The sequence below is a fragment of the Quercus suber genome, unplaced genomic scaffold (assembly GCF_002906115.3).
Source record: "Quercus suber isolate HL8 unplaced genomic scaffold, Cork oak 2.0 scaffold_1562, whole genome shotgun sequence".
In the NCBI taxonomy this organism is placed as follows: Eukaryota; Viridiplantae; Streptophyta; class Magnoliopsida; order Fagales; family Fagaceae; genus Quercus; species Quercus suber.
The window spans coordinates 1-7,782 of record NW_027070932.1 but is presented as its reverse complement, the minus strand read 5'-3'; the positions used below and the strand labels follow the sequence as shown (position 1 = coordinate 7,782).

Sequence of the window (7,782 nt, the reverse complement as noted above, 5' to 3'; positions counted from 1 at the left end):
AAAAAAAAAAAAAAGATAACCATTATTATTATTATTTTGCATTTCAGCATCTATTGTCCTACAAGGACATGTGTCTATAGTTGTAACATTGGTAGATGACCATTTTGTAGGCAAGGACAGTATTGTCCGTAGCAATTCCTTCTTATCTTTTAGTTTTAGTTTTATTTATTTATTTTTGGGTAAGAAAGGAAAATGAATTAACAAAAACTAGATAGCTCCAGTGTACAGAGGTTGCTGCCTATCATAATACAACCCAGCATTATCATAAAATAACAACATAAATATGTTCACAGGTAAACTATCAAAAAGCAATAAATCATAACTAGAGCTCGATCCCTTTCTAGCTAAGAAGTCCACACACTTGTTAGTTTCATAGAAACAATGTTTCATCTTCACTTAAGGAATTTGGTTATTATCAGAAGAGGACGCTATAAGTTAAAATTCTCTCCCAAAAAAAAAAAGAAAAAAGATAACCATTATTATTATTATTTTGCATTTCAGCATCTATTGTCCTACAAGGACATGTGTCTATAGTTGTAACATTGGTAGATGACCATTTTGTAGGCAAGGACAGTATTGTCCGTAGCAATTCCTTCTTATCTTTTAGTTTTAGTTTTTTTTTTTATTGGTAAGAAAGGAAAATGAATTAACAAAAACTAAATAGCTCCAGTGTACAGAGGTTGCTGCCTATCAGAATACAACCACCCAGCATTGTCATAAAATAACAACATAAATATGTTCACAGGTAAACTATCAAAAAGCAATAAATCATAACTAGAACTCGATCCCTTTCTAGCTAAGAAGTCCACACACTTATTAGTTTCATAGAAACAATGTTTCATCTTCACTTGAAGAATTTGGTTAATTAAGGTTCTGCAATCCATGATAAAAGAAGCATGATGTAAGTTAGAATTGAAATTCCCAGAAACCCAAGCAAGCACCACATTTGCATCAAATTCTAACTCAACTGTCAGCGAGTTCAAGTTGATATACAATATTAGACCATCCCTTAGGGTCCAAAGTTCTGCTTCAACACTAAATACCACAGCAATGAAGCAAGTGAAACCTCTAATCCAATTTCCACTATGGTCTTAGATTAAAACTCCCTCCACCAGCCGTACACTCCCCTTCTTATAACTTATAAGACACCTTTATTATATATGTTAGCTATACACTCCATCATCCCTCGTCCGCTTCAAATCCCAACTTCACTGCAATAAAAAAGAAAAAGAAAATCCTAACTACACAACTGAGTCCACATAAATCAAAATTTGATCCACTTTTGATAGATCCAGTAATGAATGGTGTTTTTAATTATGCAGAAACGTCCCAAACTTTTAGGGTAGAGAATAATACTTCCTCTGTCCCACCTTTTTTGTCATGTTTGAAAAGTCAAATTTTTCAAAGGAACATCATTTATTGTCTTGTCTACCTTTTAAAAATGTATAAGTTTCCAAAATTACCCTTAAAAAAATTTATCAAAAAATAAATTAGTAAATTAATAGGGGTATAATAGAAACATTAGTAAATTAATGATTTTTATTTTTAGAAACAAGACAATATTTTGAGACATCTCAAAATGAAATAAAAGACAAAAAAAGTAGGACGGAAAGAGTACGATGCAATCCGATATTTCCAACCAATCCTCCTAAGAAAATGAGAATAATATGATATACAATTACAAGCCCATATTTCCAACTAGAAAAAATGAAAAAAATGAAAAAGTACCAAAAGTTTCTCAGGCCCATACAAGAAAAATGAAAAACAAATAAATACATAAATTTTGTCAGAAGTGGGATTTGAACCCACGCCCTCGTTAGAGGACCAGAACTTGAGTCTGGCGCCTTAGACCACTCGGCCATCCTGACGTTGACGTTATCGTTGCGCAACATTTATATTTATAACGTTTTATTTTTTATTTTTATCTTTTCTCCTTACACCACATGCTCTGTTCAGCATTTATGTGTGTGAAACCATTGGGCTTACATGTAAATATGTAATGGTGGCAATCTTCATAAAATTCATAAATTTACTTAGACATGGCAAAACGAGTAAAAATTTTCAGACCCGACCCAAAAAATACATGACCTGAACTTAATTTTTTTGACCCGAAATAAAAATGTGTTGACCCGTGACCCGAGCCATATTTTTTGTAGGTCAACCCGACCCGACCCGACCCGAACCAATTTTAAAACCTTTTTTTTTTCATAAAAAAAAGAAAAAAAAGAAAGATAATATTGGTTTAATTTTTTGTTGTGAGTTTTAAGGAAACAATTGAAACATTTACATAACTGTATGCAAATTAATTGAAAGATGAATGATTGAGCATTTTGTAATGAGTAAAGATTTTTAGATATCAAATAGCAAAGTACATGCCAAGATAATCTGGTTACAATAGAATTAAAAATATAGATTTAAAATTGTAGACATGTGTGAGAAATATTTACAAATGTGAAAATAGTGAAGCCAAAGTATCAAATTAGCATAAATTATGAATGCTTAGACCTATTTTTTAACAATTTATGTCCAAAATAAACAACTTTTCAAAATAAATTATGATATTTCTTAGAGTGTGTGTTCCTTAACAATGATATAATATTTATAAAAGAGATCATGTATAAATAACTAAACAGTCAAATTTTAATGCATATCTCAAATTGAAATAGAGTGTCAACTAAAATTGATAAGAGATTATAAAATTAATTTTCAAGATTGCAAATTTCTTATATGTTTTTATTCTTTATCAAATGAGTTATCTAATAAGTCATTTGTAATTTTGTTTCATATTTTGGAATGTTGATATTGTGTATAAATAAAACTTGTGTATTTGTTTTACTTATCTTTGTGTTATTTTGTTTTAGATAGCAATGTTAGGATTTGTATAATTTTAAAATTATTGAATAAGTATTAATAAGTTTAACTGAGTTCATTCTTAATATAATTGGTGAATTAAAAGTAATGCATTTTATATTAAATAATTTGTTGCATGACTTTTTAAATGGTAAATACATGTTTTCTTAAAAAGAAAAAAAAATTCATATGAAAAATACAGGTCAACCCGATTATCCTGACCCGGTCAGCCTGTTTTTTTTTTTTTTTTTTTTTTGGTAAAAGAAAAATGGGGGTTAGATAGGTTACTCCAACCCCTGGGCAGGGCGCCATGTGGCAGTGGGGAGGGCAACTCCCATACCAATATGTGTGGGGAGTTACCCCATCAAGAATGCCCACCAACAAACTCTTGTTAGTAGCGAAAATCAAACCTGAGCATGTTAAGCAGAGCAAACAAATCATATCTAGCTGAGCCAAGCCCCTGTTGGCGGTCAGCCCGTTTTGCCATATCTTATTTACTCCAATGAACAGTACTAACAGCAGTGGCTTTTAATTCGCCCAACCCCTTAACAATAGTTTATTGATATTTCATATTAATTGGCCGCTGTTACCTACCTACCTACCCAAAAAAAAAAAAAAAAAAAAAAGATTGATTATACTCATGCATCCAACACTTGTTCTGTTCATTTTAGAGAAAAAAAAAAAACACTTCTTGGTCCGTTTATTTTTTTTTTATAAAAAAATTATTTTTAGGCCTAATTGTCGTACGAACCATATAGTTCACCAATCTCGTGAAACCTGAAATAGAACTGACCATCAACAAACAAAGGGTCCGTTTGGATAACATTTATTGTTGCTGAAAGTTGATAAAAACTGATTGTTGCTGAAAAAACTGTAGCAAAATAATTTTTAAATGTGTGAATAGTATTGTGGGACCCACTTTTAATATTAAATATTGCGTGAACAGTACATGCACAGTAAATTTTGTCCCCCAAAGTCAACAAGTGCGGCCAAAAAAAAAAAAAAAAANCAAAACGCATTCAGATCTCTTTCAATTTTTCTGGCTTTCTACAGATACACACACAAACCCATATGATCTGAACATCATCTCAGTTTCTCTCTCTCTCTCTCTCTCTCTCTCTCTCTCTGCAACCCCTCCGATATAATACAGTATTAGATATAGCAGAAGGGATCGAAAGAGAAGAGAAGTATGTCAAAGTTTGTGGAGCTTTTGGACATGGGGGTCAGAATAGCCGCAAGATTTCATTCCCACTGTCCCCATACGGCGCGCATGTACTACCACCCTCCCGCCGGCCATGAAGATCATCACCAGCATCATGATTTTCACAGCAAGGAGGACGCTACAGCTTGGATGACGAGTTGTAGTGCCAAGGACAACCCAGCTATTGGCTCTAGATTTGATTCCACCGACTTTATTTTTCTTACTGTTGTCTAAAAAGAAAAAGAAAAAGAAAATACCAAACAACAAAATTTTGGATGTACGGAATTCTTTCATACATAATTTATATTATCATTGGGAGAGTTTTGAAACTTAATATAATCTCATTCTTATTCTTTTTAAGTTTAGTTTTTTCTCTTCTCAATTTTATTAACGTTTTTTACATTTTTTGTTTTTTGGTCTTCTATTTTTTGTCTCACCTACTGCTATTGACTTTGAGGCTTGTGCTCACGAGTACATTTTAATTTTAATTTTTTTTTTTTATTCTTTTATTTTCTGTCCCAACTACCCTTATTCTAAGGTTACGTTTGGTTGGATGAAACAGGAGGATAGAAAGGAAGGGAGAGAAAATAGAAAAAACGTGTTTGCCTGAGAGTGGAAATGAGGAAAGAAAATAGTGGGCCAGATTGTGCATGTTACTCAATTTTAATGTTTTTCACCTCCGATTTTTTTCCCTCAATTTTCATTTCTCTTCCAATAAAAAATGACCACCACCCCCAACAGTCCAACACCAACCCCAGTCCACCACCATGATGAACTCATTGAACAAACCCCAAACTAAACACAAACCCAAAATAGTAGGGGTGTCTATGGGTCATGTCATGTTGAGTCGAGATGGGTTAGTGCTTAACCTACACCCGACTCGATCTAATCAGGTGGAGGAAAACTTGTCTTGACTTCGACAGGAGAGAAGCGGTGGATCGGGTTCTTCACGATTAGAAGATGGTTTGGTTGACATTAGCTAGCTATGGAGAGAGATGAAAAACTATTTAAAATGACGAAGATTTAGTAAGTTCTCACTAGATTCAGCATAGATCTCACTAGATTCAGTGAGATCTCACCAAATCTAGTGGATAATTGGGTTCATCGACAAATATTTCATTAGATTTAGTGAGATTTCACCAGATTTAGTGAATAATTGGGTTTGTCATCGAATTCGGTGGATCTCATTGGATTTGTGAGTTTTCGTGCAGTTAAATGAGATTGAGTTAAATTTTGGAAGGGACTTGTCATTGCCAAATTTTGAAGATGGACACTCACTAGAATTGTATATCGATCACAAATCGAGTCATGTGGGTTGGATTTAGCATGTCTTTGGACATCCATACCCAACAACCTGCCATCATTGCCAGAGAGAGAGAGAGAATAAATTAATAGCAATGACAAATATTACTAAAATTCCATCAACTTATTTGCCACCCAAAACAAAAAAAATAAGTTATGTAAAGGGAAAACAACTCTGTTCTCAAAAAACTGTTTTGCAAAGTAAAATTTGAGAACAATAAAACAAATGCCAAACAAATCAATACAGGTGAATAAAACATTTTTTTTATATAAAAATTGAAAACTGTTTTCAAATACACTTCCCAACAAGCTATATATTTTGTTATGGGAGTGACAGGAAATGAATACACTAAAAATTCCACCACTACTTCAAGAAATCATAAAAATGATTAAACTAAGCCATAATGTCATTATTCTTGAGAGTGGGAAACCCTACAAGGATGATGCAGTCCATTATCCAGCAGAATTCTGCTTCATTTTCACAATGGAATTTCAACAAAGTTTTGTGTCTACGCATACAACATGCACTAGCACTATTTTGCTTATAGTGCACCCCGTCTAAGCGGTGTGTAATGTTCGTTCGTGTGAGACTGCAACCAAACAAATGTAGCTGGAGGCAATCACAGTCTACGGTGTGATACAAAAGGCTCTATGGTATTGAAATTTCTCCATGAGCACCACACGCCCATGGTTTTTAATGATCAAGATCGTGGTTAGATGTATCACATCTTACACTCCACTCATGTTTATAACTTGTTACAATAATTTTTATGGTTTTTCATAACCCTTCTCATATATCCACACTACACATTAGTCTAGTCGCTTCTAACTTCGACAGGATTTGTCATTGGGATGTTCTGATCTATTTGTGCCACACGCATAAATTTGTGACACCCTTTCATTGAGGCTTACTAAGGTGTTATAACATTCATGCTCTAAGAAAATGATTAAATACTGGAATAATGCTAAATTATTATTTACTAGAAAATATTCATAATTTGAACGTGTAGAGACGTAACCTCACTAGGCAAAATGACCCTGACTGAACAACTCTCAAAGTAGCTAATATTTTCCGATTTCAGACTTGTGTTTTTAAGCGTTCGACCATCTGTTCAAAAGCTATTCTATGTGGTCTACTAACTCTGCGTCACATGTTATCAACTTGTTGGAAAAAATAAATAAAGTAGAAGTCAATGTAAAAATATGTCAGCAAGAGTTAGAAATTTATATAATCTTGAATGGCAAATTTTTGTAACAACTAGCCACATGAACCACTTTGACCCACGTCAAATAAACAAAAACTTTCGAACGTCATCTGTCATTTATTTGCTATTATTATAAGTCCAGAAATCAAGCTTTTAAAGCATAATTCAAATCCGGCCAATTACCATACTGCAGCGAATTTATTTGTGGCCTAAATTTATTCATTTTTAAATGTTTCTACTGTTTCTAAAGTTAAAAATATAATCTGTGCCATTTCTTCAAAAGAAAAACCATATATGTAATTCATGATTTTGGTGCAATGCAGGATACAAGTTTTCATTGTTGAGAACAACTGAGACCTGCACCGTGCTCCATCAATGGACTTCCTGGACCAATTTTGTGTTGTTTTGCGGAATTAGGCATTGTTTCACCACTTTGGTGAATTGAGATGACAGGAAGTTCTATTTGCAATTCCCAGATTCTTTGCCAACTTTGTTGGAGCTTCACTATCTACAACTTGGAATGATCGGAAACTCCTCTGAATGAACCATAAAGAGACTGTGATCTTCTGAAAGAGAATATATCATCAATTTTCACAGAGTAGGGTTGTACTGGTTCACTTTTCTCTGCAGTGTACTCCGAACTATGTAGGTTTCCATACACTCCTATACTTAATGTCTTCCTCTGAGGCGCACCAACTTTTATACATTCATTGAAAAAATCTATCAATTCTTGTTGTGTTAGCTGCCTTAAGGCTGCAACCTGTTTCAACATCATCCACAAAGATCAACTACAATCTTATATGAAGAATAAATTATCAACTCATGTATGACGTTTTGCCTCTCCAAATTCAAAATTTTCCAAGAGATTCTTTACACTATGTTATTATTATCATTATTATTATTACTATTACTATGATACTAGGGTAGGACTGCTTGGAGCCTCGACAAAAAAGGATCAGATAGAAGATGTTCATACCTCAGATTCTCTCCTATCAAACTTGAGGGTCCCATCAGAAATTTCTCCCCAGTAAAATCTACATTCTTCTCTTAAATTCTTGTGCTTCTCAAGCTTCATATCAATTAATGCATTCACATTGCTCTGCATGACAAGCAATTCAGCAGTCAATTCACCGTGAAACCAAATCAAACCAGAATTTATATATATATATATATATATATATATATATATAAAATAATAACAATTATTATTATTTAATTTCTTTT

General features: G+C 33.2%; 1 long non-coding RNA gene and 1 other non-coding gene across 2 annotated transcripts; both read right to left on the bottom strand.

The window, feature by feature from the left end:
* Window positions 1-1,784: 1,784 nt before the first annotated feature.
* TRNAL-CAA (transfer RNA leucine (anticodon CAA)) lies at window positions 1,785-1,868 on the bottom strand. The gene has a single exon. It is a non-coding gene; the product is annotated as a tRNA-Leu (tRNA).
* A 4,776-nt stretch (window positions 1,869-6,644) lies between these two features.
* LOC136061465 (uncharacterized) lies at window positions 6,645-7,674 on the bottom strand. The gene is made up of 2 exons (XR_010627566.1): window positions 7,535-7,674; window positions 6,645-7,318 (listed from the first exon to the last, which is right to left on the bottom strand). It is a non-coding gene; the product is annotated as an uncharacterized LOC136061465 (long non-coding RNA).
* Window positions 7,675-7,782: the final 108 nt, after the last annotated feature.